General features: G+C 47.5%; 1 protein-coding gene across 8 annotated transcripts in view; it reads left to right on the top strand.

Moving 5' to 3' along the window:
- Positions 1-21,615, top strand: part of PDE8B (phosphodiesterase 8B) — a 379,854-nt gene that overhangs the window by 81,502 nt on the left and 276,737 nt on the right. For 2 of the 8 annotated variants that reach the window (XM_060009273.2, XM_060009272.2), the window contains one exon: positions 1,462-1,628. The exons of 5 other annotated variants lie outside the window; for them this stretch is intronic. The gene's annotated coding sequence lies outside the window, so the exon portion shown is untranslated. Of the gene's footprint in view, positions 1-337; positions 1,629-21,615 lie in introns of those variants that run through there. One more of the 8 variants, XM_060009275.2, reaches the window with a different exon arrangement.

Genomic DNA, 21,615 nt, shown 5'->3' with positions numbered 1-21,615 from the left:
TGTGTGGACAGAACGGATATGACTGTGCTGATTAAGATGTGGGATGAAGGGGCAGGTGATCCCCTGGATTCAGGGACACAGCGTGGGGAGAGGGATTGTCTTCATGAGTAGGTGTTGGAGGAGACGAGCTGAGGGACATGGAAACATACGCGGCTCACCTGATCCTCACCGAGCTCTCCCAGAGGAGCTGGGTTGGGGCAGGTGAGGTGGCCTCTGCCAGGACTCTTCTGCCTTGGAAGTTCATGTGAACCTGTTTTTGTCTTGGGGTCGTGGGTGGGAGGGAGGGAATACTGAGGGCCCGTAGTACACTCTACCTTGAGCCAGAGTCCCCAGGACAAGCCCTGAGGCCCTTCTCCTGTCCACCAACCCCTGTCGTGGCCCCCAGCAGCCAGCTACCCATAATCCCCTGGGAGTCGTTCTGGGTGTCCCTGCGTCATGTGAAGGCTCGGCCGGGATAAGCATCTAGTGACACTGCTGTCAGCAGGGATCTTTCATCAGCCAGGGGGAGAAAAAATGTAAAAGTTATTTTTGTGAGGAAATTGAAATCCAAACATCATACCTATCTAACCGAGCCAAGGTGGAAAGTGAACCTTGATTCCATATTATACGCGTTAGACCTGAAAGAGAAGAGTGAATTTTGGGGTTAACAGAGCCGCTGAGGCATCTGTGCTAGCTTCAGTGACTCGAAGCAAAAAGCAAGAGTGGTCAAAGTCTACCGAGACCCTGAAAATCTCACATAGTTAAAAATTTTGTTCTCTTCCCGAGCTACTGATAAACAACAACTACCTAAATCTCTGGATCCACCCCCACCCCCTCCACTGCCACACACACCCTCTTATCCATGTGGCTTCTCAGCAATGGAAAGAAAAGAGAGGCTGAGACACAGGGGGTCATGGGTCCTCTTCACTCTGTGTGGTGAGTAAGTGAAGCTTGGCTGTCTTTTATGCTGTGTCGTTCATGACTAGAGGCAAAAGCCCACGTGGTGGGCTCAAGAAGGACTCTGGAGCCTCACAGGCAGGTTGGCTCGTGGGCGCGCTATGGTTAGAAAAAACTGACAAATGAATAAGCATTGCTCGAGTACATGCTGTGTGGCACGCACAGTGTAAAGCTTTGGGTAGACATGGTCCCTGCCTTCATAGAGCTCAGAATCTGGTGAGGAAGATAGATTTTAAACAAAGAAAAATGCTAACAGTTATATAATTTGCAGATTGTGATAAATGAATAGCTCTCATGAGAGAGAACAACCGTGGGGATGTAATAGAGACTGGGGAGCTGGGGTCAAGGAAGGTCTCTCTGAGGAAGTGACAGTAAAGATAAAGCCTAGAACAGTGCTGCTCAGATTTTAATGTGCATCAGAATCACCTGGAGAGTTCGTTACAAAACAGGTTTCTGGGTCCCACCCCCAGAGTTTCTGATTCAGTAGGTCTGAGATGGGTCCCAAGAATTTGCCTTTCTAATAAGTTCCTAGGTGGTGCTGAGGCTGCTGGTTTGGAGACCAAGCTCTGAGAACCACTGGCCTGGAGGATCTATAGGAATTAACCAGGTGAAGAGCATGGAGGAGAAGACCAGTGAGTGGAGGGAGAAGCGTGTGCCAGCACCCTGATGTGGGAAAGATCTGGGAGCTTCAGGTAATGGAACGGTCAGTGCCCTCAAGGCAGTGTATTAATGGACCAGTGGCTTGAGGTGATGTTAGAGATGAACCTGACCCTCATCCCCATCCTGAAACTCACCCTAACAGAGCTACTGCCAGTGGTAGCATTTCTAAGGATGATGGTTCCATTGACCCTTGGAGATGTCCTGCTGCCACGTGGGGCTAGTGGAGCTGTGCTGGCCCTGAGATACTGTGAGACTAATGTGATAATGTATACAAAGGGCTGAGCACAGATCAAATGCCCAGTCCATTCTAGTATTCTTTCCTCCCGCTATTCCCTGGCTTGAAACATGGCCCTGTCTCAAGTTCCCTATTTTAGCTAGAGGGACATGTTGCTAAATTGATGCTGTCCTGGAGATGCAAGCAAAAAGAGTTCATGTGGAAGGAATCCATGGTACCTCAACTGGGATCTGGTTCAATAACTATAGATAAGGAATCTGGATACCACTTCCAAAGGGCAGGTGTATGTGTGTGTTTTCCTACATCTCATGCAATTTATAAATGTCGCAGGATTTTAAGCCAAGGAAAGCATGGGTTGGGTTTCTGGAGCCAAAGTGCACAGTTAGCATTAGGCCAATTCAATTCTGAGTACATCTTTTGAGTCCTCACTCTGTGCCAGGTGCCATGCTAGGTGCTGGGAAGACAGACGTAGGTGATCAAGGCTGGGTCCCTGCTCCTGAGGAGCTCCTAGTCTCACTGGGACATGGATACAAAAATAACGCAGAGCGGTGGGATAAAAGCCATAACAAAGTTCTGTACAAAGGGCAATAAAAACTCAGGAGAGAGAGCAGTTCTGCCTGGGGAAGACGGAGGTCACAGACAGTAAGTGACATCAGAGCCAAGCCTGGAAAGGAAATATCTAGAGAATGAGCAGAACTGAAGGATAAATGAACAAATCTTTAAGAACTTTTTTGTTATTGTGTTATGCTCTGACCTAAGTCGTCATTATGAGCTACTAAGATACATGGCCACATGATGTTGAGTTTGATTTAAAATATTGCATAAACCGTTATATATAGAAACACATATGGAAACAATCTGAAAATATTTCTCTTCAAATATAGTGCCATTTGCTTTTATGAATTTGCTATTTCTGGATGAAAATGTGAAATATGGTTTGGTCTTCTGAGACTCAGAAGAAATTATATCACTATTCCAAGTGAAAATAATTTTGGTGGTTAATTCATACATTTATTTAGTCAGTCGACAAACATTTAGTTAGAAATTTCAGTTTTTGGGTTTTTTTTGCGGTACGCGGTCCTCTCGCTGCTGTGGCCTCTCTCGTTGCAGAGCACAGGCTCCAGACGTGCAAGCCCAGCGGCCACGGCTCACGGGCCCAGCCACTCTGTGGCATGTGGGATCCTCCCGGACTGGGGCACAAACACATGTCCCCTGCATCAGCAGGCAGACTCTTAACCACTGTGCCACCAGGGAAGCCCCAGAAATTTCAGTTTTTGGAGCACTGCAGTGGAGGCAACAAAGATATGTAAGACATTGTCCTGCCCTCAGGACTCTTCAAGCCTTAGGAGTGAGAAAAACACCTGAGTAGTGTTTTTATTCTAACACAAGTGAGTAGTAAGTGGTACGAATGAGTACAGACAAAATGCTCCAAGTATCTAGAGGAAAAAAAGTTATTTTCTGATCAGGAAAATCATAGAAAGCTTGACCATTTATGGAGAAGCCATTTGCACTAGACCTAGTAGGGTGGGAAGGGATTGGACATACAGAACCGAGGCAGGGGGAGAGGTATTCCAGGCAGAGGCAGGTTTGTGATCAAAAGGAGAAGGAGGTCACTTGGAAGCGGCACTTTGTCCCATTTAGGGTGTGACGTGGGGAAAGAGCTAGAATTGGTAGATGTCAGCCTCACAACCAAAGTTTGAACTTGATTCCACTGGCTGTGACTTCTTGGAATTTGAAATGCCAAGCATTTGTCACTTGTTTCCTCGTGCGCTTGTTTTCGTTGGCATCTCAGGCCTAACCTTTGTCTTGGCATAATTTTGTCCAACCCATAGGGTATATTTTAAAAAATCAGTCTGTGGGGCTTCCCCGGTGGCGCAGTGGTTGAGAGTCCGCCTGCCGATGCAGGGGACACGGGTTTGTGCCCAGGTCCGGGAAGATCCCACATGCCGCAGAGCGGCTGGGCCCGTGAGCCATGGCCTCTGAGCCTGCGCGTCCGGAGCCTGTGCTCCGCAACGGGAGAGGCCACAGCAGTGAGAGGCCCGCGTACCGCAAAAAAAAAATCAGTCTGTGTAGGCTGATAGTAGTAAAATCTCAATGTGGCTCCAATAGCTGTAAAGGCCACAGGTTGAAAGTAGACCCTTTTCTTTAGGAATCTGTGACTCTACCTCTGGAGGTTGAAAGAAATGGGTTCTGTATTGGCGTCCCTTCAGGAAACTATGAAGGCTTGCCCTACAAAGGTGTGGATGGGTGTGGGCAGGCTTCCGGGAAGCCAACAAGGGATGGTGCAGTTTCCATGGGCTAGTGAGAGCCGAGAAGCTATTACCACCCAGAGGCCAATAGTAACACGCCACTAGGAGGATGGTGACGGGCACAGAGATACAGCAGATGCTGGGACTGAGAAAGCTCTGTGCTGCTATGGAGACCCACAGCTACTGCCCTGCTCCCGTCCTATGCTGGTACCTCCCATTGCTGAACCCAGCTCTCGCAAGCCAGAGACCAAGGGGCCCATGATGTATTCCTTACAGGTCAGCCTCCCAGGGCACAGGGTCGGGGAGGAAGGATGGAGAGCCCATCTGGAGGGGCAAACAGAGACTATCCAGCACAATCCTTTTTAGCTTTTGAATATTTTTAGCTTTAGTAATATGATTCCAAAACAACCCAAACTACGAAAAGCCTTCATTTAACAAATATGTTCCTAACACCCCTATGGTTCTCAGGAATTTAAAAGAATTAAGAAACACAGAAAATAGATTGGATGGATAGATGAATGCATGGTTGGCGAAGGAGTCTTTGGCTGGGACAATTCACTAAATAGTAACTCAGCTAGATTGCGAGGTTGGTGAATACAGGGATTGGGCTGGGTTTCTTCATCGTTGAATCCTCGATGCCCAGTACTATGCCTGGAGCTTAGTAGACCCCGATAACTGTTTATTGGAATAACGTGATGGATGAAACATCAAGAACACCAAGCAACATAAATGTGAGTCTGGGGTCTTAGGTCAGGGGAACCCAAAGTTAGGGTCAGGACCTAACATTCTCGGACCCAGGAGAAGCAGGTAATGACAGTGTTTATCTTTCTGCTTCTAGTACTTTTTAGGTCAAAGGACCTCCCAGGATCAAAGGCCATTTAATGGTGTTGGGGAGATAAAGGATAATCTTTCCTTTCAATCTTTCAATCTTTTTCAGCAGGTTAAAAGGGCAACATTATAACGCCTGCATTCCAATCTCAATTCATTCATTCATTTATTCATTTAGTGACTTAGCCCTCAAGGAGCTTAGTCTGGTAGGAGCCACAGACATGACACAGGAAACTGCAGTGCTACTGCTGGCTACACAGAATGCAGGCCGCTGTGGGAGCAATAGGGGGGCACCCTACACGGGCTGGAGGTTTCCCAGTAGGAAAGTTGGGTCCTGAAGGACTATCCCACCTGTTTATTGCTGGCATCCACCCATGCCTTCTCCCTCAACCGCAGAATAAGGAAGTAAGAAAGTATCAGTAAGTAGATAAGTAAGTAAGTAAGTAAATGTCTTGAGATGCAAATTACTGCCTAAGGTAACACTTGGACTCAGATGCATTCACACCAAAGTGCCATCAGCCAATCAGTGAACTCAGGTGGAGGGTTCATCCCTTCCTCACCCTAGAGAAGAGGAGCAAAAGGTCAGGAGGGCACAAAGCCGGTGTCTGGACAGGAGAGAGGAGAGAACAGGTGCAGCAAGGGAGGCTGGGGGATGTCTAGACAAACCTCATTGATTGCCTGATTTTTTTGGAGGATCAGTACTATTTACCTTTACTCTGCAAACAAATGGAAGGTGTGTGCAGAGGGTTCTTTGTTTAGCCATGCTCATTTGTTTGCTTTTTTTTTTTTTCTTAGCCCCTAGCAACTGAACATAGGGTCCAACGTCTCAGAAATGTTGTTATGGACCCACGCGATGTGTGTTAATGCGGATCCACCTGATTTATGAAGGTGGTTGGCTGGTTTTAAAACATGGGCAATTTTGGGGGCTTCCCTGGTGGCGCAGTGGTTGAGAGTCCGCCTGCCGATGCAGGCGACACGGGTTCGTGCCCCGGTCCGGGAAGATCCCACATGCCGCGGAGCGGCTGGGTCCGTGAGCCATGGCCGCTGAGCCTGCGCGTCTGGAGCCTGCGCTCCGCAACGGGAGAGGCCACAACGGTGAGAGGCCCGCGTACCGCAAAAACAAAAAACAAAAGCCAAAAAACATGGGCAATTTTGTTACAAATTTGCTTCATTCCCAGACGTTTTGTTAATCAGTACATTCTTGTCTTTCCCTTGAGTATTATGACTAGGAATGGGAGGAAAAAAATAAGTTGGGGACGAGGGGCAGAGGGGGAAAAAAGAAATAGAGTGTTGGTCAAAATCTAAGGGGTAAGGATTTGTTTTTAAAGATTTTTTTGATGTGAACCATTTTAAAGTCTTTATTGAATTTGTTACAATATTGTTTCTGTTCTATGTTTTGGTTTTTTGGCCAGAGGCATGTGGGATCTTAGCTCCCCATCCAGGGATCGAACCCGCACCCCTGCATTGGAAGGTGAAGTCTTAACACTGGACCACCAGGGAAGTCCCTGGATGTCTTAATTTATCTATATTGCCCTCATTTTTCAAGAAAGCCTGCTAGAGTTTGGGAATTTGATTAAAATGCATTCTAATTCTTAGATAAATTTGGAAAATAGAAGTGTTTTTTAAATTTACTTCCTCCTCCTTCCACTGATTTTTTAACGGAGGATAAAACATCTAGCCCCAGAAAGTTTTGTTGGTTTAAGAGGGTGTGTGTGTGTGTGTGTGTGTGTGTGTGTGTGTGTGTGTGTAAGGCTATATTTCATTTTCGATAAGAATACAAGTTCTGTTACTCTCTCCATTTGCAGTCTTTCAGGTGTGGAGAGTTTTGTTGTCCTTGGCCTGGAAGATGTTAGGCTGGGACGGACCTCTGGCCAGAGAGCAGATTACTTACCTTCTGGACTTCTACTGAAGTCTCCTTTGTCCAGCCCTCTCTGTTCACCTCTTGAAAGCCTTCGAGGCTAGGTCCTTAGCTCCCCTGCTCAGAGCTTCCTCTCGTATCTTTATGTTGATGATGCCCAACTTTTTAGCTCCAACCGAAACGTTTCCCATCACCTGCAGACCTGTTTCCTCTTACTGTCTAGACATCTCTCCTGTGTGTTCCCCAAGTACCTCAGACCTCATTGACTCAAAACTGCTCACCAGAGTGCTTGCTTTTGCCCAACCAGTGCCTGTCTTAGTGGGAAATACCAGCATCCAAGAGTTGCCCACTCACAGCCCATTGGTTTCCAAATCCTATTCTGTCCCTGGATTTCTTTCCCGTTTTTCCCCCCTCACCATTCCTGATGCCAGTGCTGTCTTTCAGGCTCTCCTCCACTCTTCTGGTTGATTATTAGTTGTCTCCCTGCCTCTGTTAGCCTTCTCCAACCCATGCTTGCCTCCACCACCAAATTTATCTTTATAATGTACAAATCTCCATGTTGTGTAGTCCTTGTGCAAAATCTTTCAGAAGTTCTTCATTTCCTAGCTCTTTATATCAGTGGACAAGTTGTTTAAATAGTTTCCTTCTCTTTATGCGGGTTTTCTTCCTATCATATGGGCCACAGCTCCTTCCTCGTTTTGCTGGTATCTCCTCTGCTGAACCTCGAAAGGTGGGCAGGCCCAGCACGCGGTTCACCGCCCTTTCTGATTACACACCCCGTGGCTTACAGAAGCATCTACACACTGATGACTCCCACATGTATGGCTCCAGTCCTGACCTTTCTACTGAGCTCCGGACACAGATCCAGCTGCTTCCTTGCCATCTTCTCTTGGATGTCTAATAGAGACTCAGACTGAACAAGGCCAAAGCAGGGCTCTTGATTTCCCACCCATTCTTCTCCTGCTCCTTCCTCACCCTTCCCCATCTCAGTAAATGGCATCGCCATCCACCCAGCTGCTCAGGCCAAAAACCTGGGGGTTTTTGCTGTTTCTTCTCTCTCCTCACTCCACTCGCCACATGCACTCCATCATGAGTCCTGTCAGCCTTACTTTCAAAACCACGCATCCCCAACCTGATCATTTCTACCGTCTCCGCCGCTTTCTCCCTAGTCATCACCGCCTCCCCCTGGATTGTGGCAACAGCCTCCTGCTGTCCTATGAATCCCTAGCACGGATCCTCCACACAGTGGCCAGAGTGATCTTTTCAAAAAGCCAATTGTATCATGTTTCTTCTCTGCCTAACACTGTCACCAGGCTTCTTGTTGCACCCGGCCATACCCACACTGGCCTCCTGTCTCTTCCTGGAACTTACCGAGTTTGTGCAGCCTTAAGGATTTTGCATTTGCCATTCCCCTCTCTGGGACCCTCTTCCCTCAGATCTTTGCATTTCCAGCTCCTTGGGACAATCCACGTGTCAGTACAAACATTCCCTCCCGGAGAAGCCCTCTCTGACCTTCCAAAGTCACCTCTCTCCGTCTCTTTCTATTGCAATCATTTGTTTTATTATCTTCAGCTCATGCTAAAATGATCTTCTTCTTTCTTTTATTTTTTCATGTTAATTGCCTCTCTTCCCTCCACTAGAATGTAAGCAGTACGGATTCATCTTGTTTCCAATCTGTTTTTTATATATATTGGGTATAAGTGTCAGTGAGTGGGGGAGGGGTTAGGCTCTCAAACACACTCGAAGGAGTACTTGGGCACAGTGGGCTCTCTTCAGATACAAGTGCAAGTTTATGCTTCTGGCCTCCTGCTGAGAAATAATGATGAGAGAGATTTTCTTGGTAATGCTAAACTTCCCAGGCCACAATTAATCTTTGCAGATCTGTAACTCCAAGCCACAGGGCTAATGTGTGACAAGACCGGTTTACTCAAAACTCTCTATACCTCTGTCTCTTTGACTTGAGCCCTCCTGAGGAGAGGGATCCAGGTTGGAGAATGTCTGATCTAGAATTCTGTAGGAGGTGTGTTGGGTTTCCTTAGGGTGGCTTTGCTAGTTGGACTGAGATTTCAATATGATTAGGGAAGACTGGGGCTAGGATCCTGAATGTACTCACATATTTAGAGTAAGGGAGGCCACAGGTGACACTAAGTGGCCTCTCAAAGTCTGTTGTCAGAAGGTCGGTAATGTTCCTGTGTATTCCTTTGGTTCGGGATAGGGATGGTGGTAATGGGATAATGCTATACCAAGTGGATGGAAGAATTACAAGAGGAGTTTAATGCACATATTGCCATAGAAGGTAAACCATGGACTTAATTTCTCCAGAAATTGCCACGTGCTGGTAGCACTTGAAGGTACTGGTCTTTCCTATTGCGGCAATCATGTAAGTACCAGCTTGTCAGCACTATCAACACCTTCAATCTTCAAAGAATGACCAGTGCTATGTTCAGAGGAGCCTAAATGGTGCACCCCATTTGTTTTAACCTCATCAGTGGAACCAAAGTCTTGTTATCGATACATAACTGCTGCTCTTCCAGCCCTGAGTGGTCAGGCTGCTTCTTTTTTTAAAAAAATTAATTAATTTATTTATTTATTTTTGGCTGCGTTGGGTCTTCATTGCTGCGTGTGGGCTTTCTCTAGTTGCGGCAAGTGGGGTCTGCTCTTTGCTGTGGTGCGCGGGCTTCTCATTGCGATGGCTTCTCTTGTTGCAGAGCTGGGGCTTCAGTAGTTGTGGCACACGGGCTAAGTAGTTGTGGCTCGCGGGCTTTAGAGCGCAGGCTCAGTAGTTGTGGCGCACGGGCTTAGTTGCTCCGCGGCATGTGGGATTTTCCTGGACCAGGGATGGAACCCGTGTCCCCTGCATTGGTAGGCGGATTCTTAACCACTGCACCACCAGGGAAGTCCTGGTCAGGCTTCTATTTATTTCCTATGAGAAAACAACTCCCCCCCGTGCCACCCCCTTACGTATCTCTTCTTGTTGGGTTATGGACCTGAAGCAGGTAGATGCCAGTACACGTCTGGTGCCACCAAAAGCCAACAGCCAACAACCGGCCATGAGCTGCTTTCCTCCCTCTCATATTCCAAACAGCTAGACACATAGGGCCATAGGCAAAGCTGTGGAATGGGTGAAGTTGGTTTTTGCTGCCCATTTCCTTTTACCCCAGAAATGTTTACTCTTCCTAAGTAAGCATGGTGTTGAGTTGCTCTTCAGAGAAGAGAGCACCAGATACACAGTACACAGTCTTATGAAGGTTTTAAAGGCACAAAGAGTTGCCACAGATAGAAATATTTACAGTTTGAAATTTTAGGATAGAGCAATGCTGAACCAATTAGGACCAAAACAACAACAACAACAACAAAACACTCCAAGGAAATTATAAGCCATGTAAAATCTGGGTGGAGGAGACATTATGGGCATGAGCAGGGGGTGGGCTGGACTCTAGCCCCTCTGAGTTAAATCATCCCGTGTTGGCTATTGCTACTTACCTGGCTTAGTCCAGGGAGAGACATGGGCGCTGTTTCACTCCTGGCAATAGGGGTGCAAAGGGAGGGACAGGCCAGTGACACTACACTGGAAGAGGTGGCTGGTTGGTTCAGAGAGCAACGGAGAAGGAGGGAAGCCAGATGGCTGTGGCTTGAATTGGGAGAGTTGTTAGTGGTATTAACCACCAGGAGTCAGATTTGGTAGGGAGGTGATGCTTCCTGGTTCAGAAACTTTCATTGTGAAATATTGGTGGGACTCTCGTAGAGATGTCCAGTAAGCAACAGGAAGTGTGAGAACACTGCTTCGTTATGTTGTTGTAGACTTTCCAGCCACTCCCCCACTAGACTGGGAACTCTGTGCTTTGGGTTCTTTTCCCTTTGTTCTCTCCCTTCTTGGTTTCCTTCCCTTTGCTTTAGTTCCCTTTCCTTCTTTCTTTCCTTTTCTCCTTCCCTCTCTTCCTCACTTTAAAAATCATGCATCCCTCCATAATCCCCTTCAAGGTACACAACAGGGTTAAGTGTTGGGCTTGATTTTGCTGTATTATAGCGGGGATGGAATAGAAAACTTTTAAACAGTAGGCATCCAAAGACGCTGAGAAGCTAACTAATACACTCAGACCCTCAGAACTCTGGCTAATAGTCTTGAGACACCGTCTGTTTTCATGCAGTATCTCGGGAACAGTAGACAACCTGCTGGTTGCCACAGGCCTGTACGGTGCACAGCTAGCCTCCTAGTACTTCTTGAGCAGCTCTTCTGGAACATCCCCGCACTTCCAGGAGTGAATAATATGGCTTTTGTTTTTCTTTTATAGATAATGAGAAAAGGGATTGAGAGGATTTGGTGTTATTATTGTTTTTCTCGTTTTCCTTTTCCTTTCCTTTCTGAAAATATTTGTACTTTTTCTTGGGTTGACTTACCCTGAGTTCTTCAAACTGTCCTTTTAGCTGCTGGGTTATTTTCAGACTTTCTTAAAGTTGTGTTGCTTCACCCCCCCAAGTCTCAACCTGAACTTGATCTTTCACCTTCTGATGTCTTTGCTGTTCTGCTTCTCCTTGTCTATACAGGGCCTTAAAAGGCTATTATTGTGAAATAATGATAGATTATGCTTCTGATTTCGATGACCTTAACCCTTATACCTAATCTTCTTTGCCTTACTTTTCCGTCTGTGGAAGGAGGAAGTGTATTAGTTTTGCTGTTGTACATAACACATTACCACAAATTTAGTGGCTTAAACACACACATAAATTATCTCACAGTTTCTGTGGGTCAGAAGTTGAGCATGGATATACAGGTCCTCTGTGGTAGCTGGGGCTACAGTCTCATCTCAAGGCTCACCTAGGGAAGGGTTCAGTTTTGGGCTCTCCTGGTTGTTGGCAGGACTTAGTTCTTTTCAGTTTGTTGGACTAAGGGCCTCAGTTTCTTATTGGCTCTAGGCCAGAGGCCCCCTCGGTTCCTTGCCACAAAGGGCCTCCCCAACATGGCTGTTTGCTTCATCAAAACCAGCAAGAGAGAGCGTTTCCTAGCGAGACTGTGCACTATAGTCACTGAAGTGACGTCCCCATCACCTTTACCATACTTTATGTATAGGAAGCAAGTCACAGGTTCCCTGACACTCAAGGGGAGGGGAGTCCACAAAGGCATGAACGCCCGGAGGTAGGGATAACCGGAGGCCATCTTAGAGTCTGTTCACACAGAGAGGAGTGCTGTTGAGGGAAAAGGCTTTGAGCTCCTTAGAAAAAGACAATAAAGGCTATATTCATACTGCCCTCATGCCTTATGGTTGGCCTTTATAGATTATGGCTAACACTAAAATAATAATGTTTTTCCATGTCTCTCTTCGTGTCCTATGCACTAGGTTTTACTTCTAAAAATGACTTGTTTCCCTTTTCTACCGTTAGAAATCGCATCAGCCTCTCTGGATGAGAAAGTCAGCCAGAAAAGATGGCTGTTGTTGAGCTTGGTTTTGGCTGGACTGACTCAGCCCTGTGGGTAGTTGAGAGAGGAAAGGCCTTTGTAAATGCTCCCTAGGTCTTTGTTAGAAATCCGTCCCCCTAGAGGAGGCACGTATGGGGCAGGTGTGATAATAACCACAGCTGGATGCCAGGCTTATTCACAGCTGAAGGATTTAATTGGGCCCGATTCATCACTTTTTCAAAGTGCCTGAAAGCTTAAGAGTATCTGCCCAGGCCTTTGATTCCAGCTCCCAAAATACATTGGGAGGGGCAGTAAGGGTAGCAGTAACTTGGGCTTGATCCACGTTTGACTCGCGTTGGTAAATTGTCCGCACAATTAAGGCTGAGGGACAACACCCCCTCACCAGCCTATCCCGCCCCGCAACAGGCACATAATCAGGTGTCCTTTACAAATTCATTTGAATACAAAAGTCCTCCTTTAACTTTGAGGAAGAACGATCTCTATCTATCTATCTATCTATCTATCTATCATTTATCTATCTATCTATGACTAATGTCTCTGACATTAGAGTCTCTTTAAAATGATAGTGTATACGAATTTGAGTTGAGGAATGAGGCAAATCTGATCCTTCAGTGTTTTCTTGGGGATAGAGGCGCACGGAGAAGAGAGTGGAAAGGATGGGCATGGTGAGGTGGAAGCTCCGCGTCCAGATTCCGAATCCCAAGAAACGCCAGACTGGGCAGAGCAGGCTAGACTCGATTTCCCTCGAGGGGCGGGAGGGGCGCTGCAGGGATCGGAATAGCTAAAGGCGGGGGGTAGGGGTGGGGGGGGCGCTAAGCGGGCTCAAAGTCGGGGCTCACACCCTGAGAGGGGCGCTAGGACCCAGGCACTCGCTGGCTCGGGACGCGCCTGGGGAGTGAAGGCGCAAAGAGGCTCAGGCTCGCGGCCAGAGTCCCGCGGAACGACCAGCCCCTCGGCGCGGGGTGCGGTAGCCCTGTGCCCTCTGTGCGGCGCTGCGGCGCGGGCCAAGGGCACCGCTGGGGCGCCCAGCAGCCGCCCGCCACCGGCATGGACCCGCCGAGTGCGCGCCAGGTGAGCCCGGCGCGTGGGGTCCGCATATCCTGCGCGCCGCCCCCTCCCACCCCCGCGTCCAGAGCTGTCCCCACACCCCTTTAGACACCCCGCAGCCAGGGAGAGGTTCCCCCCACCCCCGGTCTCTCCGTGTCCTGGTGCCCAACTTCTTTTTTCCTTCCCAGGAGGGGAGCACCTCGAGTGTCTGCTGTAACCTCCCGGTTTATAATTCCGAATAATACCAATCGCCCACCAACAGCGCGGTCGGCATATGTGTGGCGCTTTCCCTGGCACTAGCCGACCTGCTGCTACGTCGGGCCAGCTGCACTGACTCCTGTTGCGCCCCGAGTTTCCCACGCCGTCTCCGCGCGATCGCGGTGCCCCTGCCTTCCTCCGCGCTTGCCGTGGCTGCGAAGCTGCCTCCCCTCCCGGAGAGCGAACAGCCCACCGCCCCAGCCCTCTGGCGTGGGTGGAGGGCAGGGCACTTCGGTGCCCGGGACTCCGCGATCCGGGGGACCCACTCCCACCCGCGTGCGCAGCTCCCCAGACCGCGCTCGCTGGGCACCCAGACGGAGCATGTTTATACCACCCTCCTCCGGTGGGGGAGATGGAATGTGGGTGCAGAGAAGGGGCTCACGCTGTGGGGCGTAGGAAAGTGCGGGTGAGAAAGGGCTTCCGTGCAGGAGAGGCGTTTCGACCAAGGCGGAAGCTGCGCAGGAGAGCTGCCTCTCTGAACTTGGGGGTGACCTGCTGGGCGTCCGAGTGTCTCCTGAAGCGCACTCAGTTACCAGGATCAAGTAGACGCGGTCCCTGGACTGTTGCGGGAGGGGAGGCTTGCACCCGCATTTATAAACGCTTGCCGAGAGGTCTTCGCCTTCAGAAGGCGCTCTGTACCCCCAAGACTAGTCGTGCCCAACCATTCTGCTTCCGGCTCAATCTGATACCAGTTTACCGTCTCCAGGTTGCCAAAACCAGAGAAACGTCGCTGACGAGTCGCTATGGGCGAGCTTTGAGTTGCTAGGGCTGCAAGACCACCGCGGTTGGGTGGTGGCTATGGTCCCCGCAAACCTTTGCGGGCCGCCAGGTCGGGGCACTGGGGGGCGTGCCTGCTCTGATAATCACAGACGCGTGTGTCAGAACCTGAAGTTAAACGCATAGTGCTAACCTAGAAGAGAAACTTCCTCTAAACTGTGTGTTGGGAGACAATCAGCAAAAACATTTACACAGGGCCCGTGGGGGTAGATGAGGGGCAGAGGACCCGCCCTCTGGGATTTTATAATCTGCTGGTTAGCATCGCCGGTTCTACCTGACTGCCCCTCTGACACTGAATGCCCTGTTTTAACTTTGCTCGGTTTTCCAAGAAGCAAAAACGGAAGAATGATAATTTACCAGCAGTGGAAGGAGCATCTCTATTGGAAAGCTACTACCTGGGTTCCAGCCCTACCTGTACTACTGACCAGCTGTGAAACTTTGGGCAAGACACACAACCTGTCTGGGCCTCCGCTGGCACAAAAAGCTCGAAAAGACCCTTTCATTCTGGGAGCTTCTGTAACAGTAATTTGGCAAGCTTACATAGCCTTCCCATGCTCGGTGGTTCTTTGGAGTCTAAATTGCGCTTGCTTCCACAGAGCATCCATGGACCAAAGAAATACTAGATCAGAATCAGAATGTGGGTGAACTGTGTTTTAATTCCAGTCTGTTTATAGGGCTGCACAAATCTTTCAGGTTTAAGGTCTGTGGAAATAAGCCTGGCTGGCTCAGTTAATACTTAGAATGCCCCGGGAAGGACCTCAAATAGAAAGTCCTGTTTTAAGTTAGAGTATGGTTACATAAAAGGTTCTTTCTGTGCATTTGAAAGATCTGTGCCATAGCCACCCTGTTACCTAAATGAGTAGAGGAGAAGCCCCAAACTGATCCCTCCACAGAGGAGGGCTGGGTATACTGCGTACTTTGTGGAGGCATCTTGAGTTATACCTGATAAACAACTTATTTACCTGGGAATGACGCTGTTAATATTAACTTCTCAGAAAAGCAGTTTATCAGTTTAGTAATGAAATAATGAAATTGTCTTTAGAGGCTATATTAAGTATCAGAATGCCTAATATTGCTAGAGTTTATTGGGGTAAGCGCTGCTTTAAAAAGCACTGCCTTTTTATTTAATTTCAGGCAGGGAAATAAGCAGGATGATTTATTATGTTTTCTTACAAGATAATTTTTTAAAGGAGATAAAAAAAAAGCAGAGTAAATACAATACGAACTAAAGAAACCTTGTTTCTTCAGGTTCCAGAGATGAATAACATCATCATTACCGTAATGGTGCACATCTATTAAGCACTTATGTCTGCCAAGCATTGTTCTAAGCACTTTATGTGCCTAGTCTCACGAAATCCCATCATCAACTTCTGAAGGAAGTGCTATAATTTCTTTCAACCTTACAGGCGGGGGAACTGAAGCTTCTTGCCTGAGATCACCTAGCTGGTAGGCGGTAGAACGGACCAGCTCCTTGAGCTCATTGCGATCATTCAAACGATATGCAAGATGGAGGAGGTGGGGAGGGTCAAAAGTGCCTACTGAGTGTTGGGTACTTTATACCCCTCAGTGCATGGATATTAATACATCTTTTGTGAGTTGTATTTTTATTTTCTTTTTTCTAGGTATCCTTTCTTGCTTTTAATATGATTTGGGCATCTTTTAACATGAGCAAAGAGAGTGACCTCTTTCTTTTTAACTTTAGTACATAGATTTTTTTTTAATTACTACTCACTTTAATTAATTAATTTATTGGCTGCATTTGTGTCTTCGTTGCTGCACACGGGCTTTCTCTAGGTGAGGCAAGCGGGGGATACTCTTTGTTGCTGTGCGTGGGCTTCTCCTTGCAGTGGCTTCTCTTGTTGTGGAGCACAGGCTCTAGGTGCATGGGCTTCAGTAGTTGCGGCACGTGGGCTCAGTAGTTGCGGCACGCAGACCCTAGAGCACAGGCTCAGTAGTTGTGGTGCACGGGCTTAGCTGCTCTGCGGCATGTGGGATCTTCCTGGACCAGGGATCAGCCCGTGACCCCTGCACTGGCAGGCGGATTCTTAACCACTGCGCCACCAGGGAAGTCCCTGGTACATAGATTTGAGTGCAGCTGAATGAACCATCACAGATTTAACCAATTCCCCGTGAGTCGGCATTTGGATTCTTTCGAAATTTTCACACCATATATGGGGCTGGCATTCTTATCTATATATTTCTGCACACCTATTCAGATGTTTCTGGTAGATCAATTCCTAGGGGTGGAATTGTTATGTGAAAGAGCATGGTTCCTAGTTGATGTGTACTTTTTAATAGATACTACCAACTTGCCTTCACAAAAGGAAATGTAATTTCTGGTTTGGGGTCCAGTTCTTCTGCTAACACGTTTTTGGGCTTTTGATAAATCAGTGCATCTGAATGGGTCTCAGGTCTATCATTTATAAACTAGGGGTGGTAGGACTTGTTCGTTCCAAGGTCTTTTCTGCAAATATGTATAATTAGAAGATGAATAAAAAAAATTGTCCGTATTTGATCATTTTTTTACCTACACAAACAGAAGTTTAATATGGGTTCGCCTATGACACATGAACTCCTAAAATACCCATTTTTGGTACCCCAGGTTTCTGAGATTGATTTGTATGTGGCCTTAGCTCACATGCCAATCTGTGTCCTGCTCTCTTTTTATAAAGGTACCAGTTGTACTGGATTAGGACCTACCCTAATGACCTCATTTAATGTTAATTATCTTTTAAAAGGCCTTCTCCGCAAATACTGTTACACTCAGAGGCAGTAGGGGCTAGGACTTCAGCCTGTGAATTTGGGGGGACACACGTCAGCCCATAATACACTGTCTCTGTCAGATGGCACCTACTGAGGTGTGGGCACCCTGTTTTTATTTGAGGGCAATATGTTTCTGAAGCTACATCATGGAATCTTCTCTCTCTTCCTATTGCATGTCCCCCATTGCCTAAAAAAAAAGTGTTTTTTTTTTAAATTCCCTGGGTGTTCTTTAAAGGGGCTCAATATGACTACTTGTATCAAGTAACCTTTCATCAGTGACAGTGAATCTCATGTGAGACAGGGTGACTGTAGGTGAGAGGTGGTAGTAAGCATTGTGGTTAAGAGCCTGCATCTTGAAGCAGGCTGCCTGACTTCTAATCCCAGCTCCATCACTCACCAGCAGAATTTCTTCATCTGTAAAATGGGAAGAGTAATATTTACCTCACTGGGTTATTGTGCCAATTAAATGAGATGATGTATGTAAAGTGCTTGGCATATACTAGGGGAGTCAAAAATGGTTGACTATTATTATTTTGCAACTCAGAAGCTCACGGAACCTTTCAGGCTCAGTGTGCCCTGCCCCAGGCTGCACGCCAGAGGCACAGACAACCCAGAGGCTCTGTTCCTGGAGCTCCCAGGGCTTCCATGTGTGCCCTAGTATGATAGTCATTGCATGACCATTGTCAGAATCCAACAGCTCACACACATTAAAGTCATGGGCTCATAATTCGATTTGAAAGCTGAAAAGGAACACGAGAGATATTCCCTTAAATAACTCATTAAAATGATCATCCCCATTTCAGTTGTGGCAACTAGGGTTGGCAATTAAAATGATATGTAAAAGCAGCATTTCAGTTTTTCTAAGATGTACACTTGCCAATTTTAATGCCCTTGGAATCAGAGTGTGTTTTGCAGTCAATGGCACCTGAGAGTTAGGAACCTTTACCCTTTAACCTACCTGGGAAGATGACCGCAGACTTACCTTCTCACGGCAACTTTTCCTTGGAAACATAAGGGGTTAAGGTAAGTGTGGATTTCTCTATACCTGGGGTGGATTATTTGTCTTGATTATTGTGAAACTCTAGATTCCTGGAACTGCCCTGGGACTGGGAGAACGTGGAGCGGTCACGTGGCCTTAGGCCTGCAGGACTAGAGCGATATAGAGGCCAATAGGAAACCAAGGCTGTGGCTTCTTTGGGGCAGGGTGAACCATACACATCATCCCTAGCGACTGTGTTCATCCCTGCTGTGGTAGAGGGAGGCCAAGACTCTGCATCGGGTGTAGTTGCTGGCCTTCCTACGAGACAGCAGATACATACTGTATTTCCCATCCTTTTTCCTACTATGAAGCTAAGGAAGGGCAGTGCTGGATGAAAGTCAAGTGTGTGGTGAATTGATTACCTATCTGGATCTGTGACTGCTGCTGGTGGGGCAGCACCTTATCAATTGCTGTTGGCCTGACAGTGATTGTGATGTATTTGTCATTGCCTGTGAATTCATCTACTGAGTTTTAGCTTCTGATGTTTTCAACTTTTCAATGAGATAGGTACGTTGTTGGTAATACATGTCGAGTTTAATCGCTGATTAAGATGACTTCAAAAAGGTTACACTGTGATTTGGCACTGAAACAAAAAGTTATTGTTTACCTGGTTACAAAGAGAGTCAGGGAAGTAGAGCATGGGGTATAAATTTGATATTGATAAAGCAAATATTTGTCATTGGAGGAATGACGCAATTTCAGTTCTGTTTTCTTTGTGTGTGTTTTTTTTTTGCAAAGTAGCAGCCAAATGATTTTAATAAAGGAAATATACCCACAAGTACATAGAGCTAGATTTATGTTTTATTATTGAGATATGTGCAAAAGGATTACCTATCACGTCAAGTAACTAAACTGAAGGCAGGAGAAATTGTCTAATCCCTCAGTACAGATGAAAAAATTCAAGGCTATGAGAGGCTAGTGAGGCCAATTTTTGTATCTTACACAATTGTCATTATGCCATTATGTCATAGTTTAATGGGCAGCATTTTTTTTTTTCGTAATGGTACATCAAGTGATGGTGTTTGTACAATCAGTGGTATCTTAGATTTGATGGAATATGGCAAAAGTGGTAAAGAGGGGACTGGAACATAGGTCTCCTGCCCCCCCAAGCAGTTTAATTTCCCCTGCACACACATTCCCTGACCAAGGTATTGTCTGACGCCAGCTTCCAGATTGGTGACAGTCACTTGCATGACCCTGAGAGTGAGAAGCCTAGGCTGCAAAATTTAAGGAGGTCTTCAAGGGCAGGGCCAGCACCTGAGAGTGAGCGCCTCCTTAAAATTGCAGTCTAGGGCTTCCCTGGTGGCGCAGTGGTTGAGAGTCCGCCTGCCGATGCAGGGGACACGGGTTCGTGCCCCGGTCCGGGAGGATCCCATATGCCGTGGAGCGGCTGGGCCCATGAGCCATGGCCGCTGAGCCTGCGCGTCCGGAGCCTTTGCTCCGCAACGGGAGAGGCCACAGCAGTGAGAGCCCCGCGTACCACAAAAAAAAATTGCAGTCTAGCTGCCTTGTCCTAGTCCCAGCCCCGGTTCTGATCTTTGAAAGGGATTTCAAACTTTTCCCTAGATGATTAGGAAAATTAAATGGAAGTATAAATGGATGAAAAGGCAATCATCTAAAACACATGGCCAGCCAATATCCTGCATTGCAAATATGAGTGCTCCTGAGTGAGATCTATGGAGAGCATTACCAAGAGTGGTTGGGATGTTGCTAAGAAGGTGACCTCATAAATGCATTAACACTGCATGAGTTCCTTACCCTTGTACATGTGTTAGGAGGCCATGGCTGATTAAATAATAGGAAAACAAATGATTTTTCTAAGTTTTTAGGATCTTTTGTTCTAGTTCCATTTAGCATTTTTTGTTTGTTTGTTTTTTGCGGTATGTGGGCCTCTCACTGTTGTGACCTCTCCCATTGCAGAGCACGGGCTCCGGACGCACAGGCTCAGCGGCCATGGCTCACGGGCCCAGCCGCTCTGCGGCATGTGGGATCTTCCCGGACCGTGGCACGAACCCGTGTCCCCTGCATCGGCAGGCGGACTCTCAACCACTGCACCACCAGGGAAGCCCCCATTTAGCATTTTTAAAAGGAAAATTCAAGGCCATTTTTCTTGCAAAGGAATGGAATGTGAAGAGGAAAATTCAATTCCTCATCAAGTCTCCTCTATTTTGAAAACTGCACAAAGATCTTCTTAGTAACCCAAGAGTGCTTCAGAAGGCTGGGGAGTTCTAGATCCTGTCCTGGCTGGTGGTGGTGATATGAGGAAGACTAAGATAAATAATATCGACAAAGCATTTACTATGAGCCTCTTTGTCAAACAACCCATTGAATGGCATATGTGCTTAAAGAGCATCGTTTTGCAATACACATTTTTATGTTTCAAAGAGGAAAAGCACAGTTTTATCTCAGAATGGCATTTTCCGAGGGACAGTGGCCACTGAGGTATTGTCACCATCTTTTGTTGAGCAGGTTTTTCTGTTTAAGGAAGGGCATTTCAGATCTTTTAATGCAGCAGGCATGGAAGTTCTCAACATGCTGTCACTCACATTGTGGGAATCCATTCTATTGGAAGGGCCATAGCTCCCCCATTGATCTCTACAATAGCAGAAAATACGGCACAGCTGCAGGGATTGCACAAGAAAGGAAAACAAGCAGGAACATGGGAGAGGAGAGTGGAAGGAGGTGAGGGGAAGGCGTCTGGAGGAAGGGAAAAGCTCTATGTCCCAACCCTTTTGCATCACAGCACACAGAGGGCAATGATGATGTTGTCTGGGATGCTGGAGGTGGTGGACAAGGCTCTGTTTGCTCCAGGCCCTGCATGGGTGGCCTGAGGGCTGAGAGAACCAGTCTCTTGTCAGGCTATTCCAGTTCGGTCAGTCCATCTGAGAAAGCCCTGGTGGAAAGTGTAGCCCTCAGGAGGAGGGAAGGAGGGAGCCCAGGGGCCACTGGATTATCCTACCCACCTGCCTCAAACACCGGATGGCCTCTTGCCTCGGCCCGCATGTAGCTGACATTCTTTTTTTTTTTTTTTTTTGGCGGTACACGGGCCTGTCACTGTTGTGGCCTCTCCCGTTGTGGAGCACAGGCTCCGGACGCGCAGGCTCAGCGGCCATGGCTCACGGGCCCAGCCGCTCCGCGGCATGTGGGATCTTCCCGACCTGGGGCACGAACCCGCGTCCCCTGCCTCGGCAGGTGGGCTCCCAACCACTGCGCCACCAGGGAAGCCCGTAGCTGACCTTCTTATTTCATCCCGAAGCCCTGCCTCATATGCTCGTCTGCAGGACTTTTCTCAGTTTCTGTCTGAGCGAGATCTGGAGGCCAGGGAGAGCTGTGGGTGGCAGAGGAGGATGAAGGCAGCCGAGGATGGTAGCTTCTTTCCTCTGACTCCTATTCTATAAAAGGAGCAGGTTTCCACTGTCCACGTGACAAGTTATTACTGAGCCTCCCGCATGTGTCAGACAAAGTTTCTCTCCCTTGGTGCTTACCTTCTGGTGTGGGGAGTTGGTAAAGAATGAGAGAGCGAATCAAGAGAAAGCAAGCAAGTCAGAG

This window comes from Delphinus delphis, chromosome 3 (genome assembly GCF_949987515.2).
Source record: "Delphinus delphis chromosome 3, mDelDel1.2, whole genome shotgun sequence".
NCBI classification, from domain to species: Eukaryota; Metazoa; Chordata; class Mammalia; order Artiodactyla; family Delphinidae; genus Delphinus; species Delphinus delphis.
Note: the sequence above shows the minus strand (reverse complement) of the source record. Positions and strands in the feature narration are given on the sequence as shown.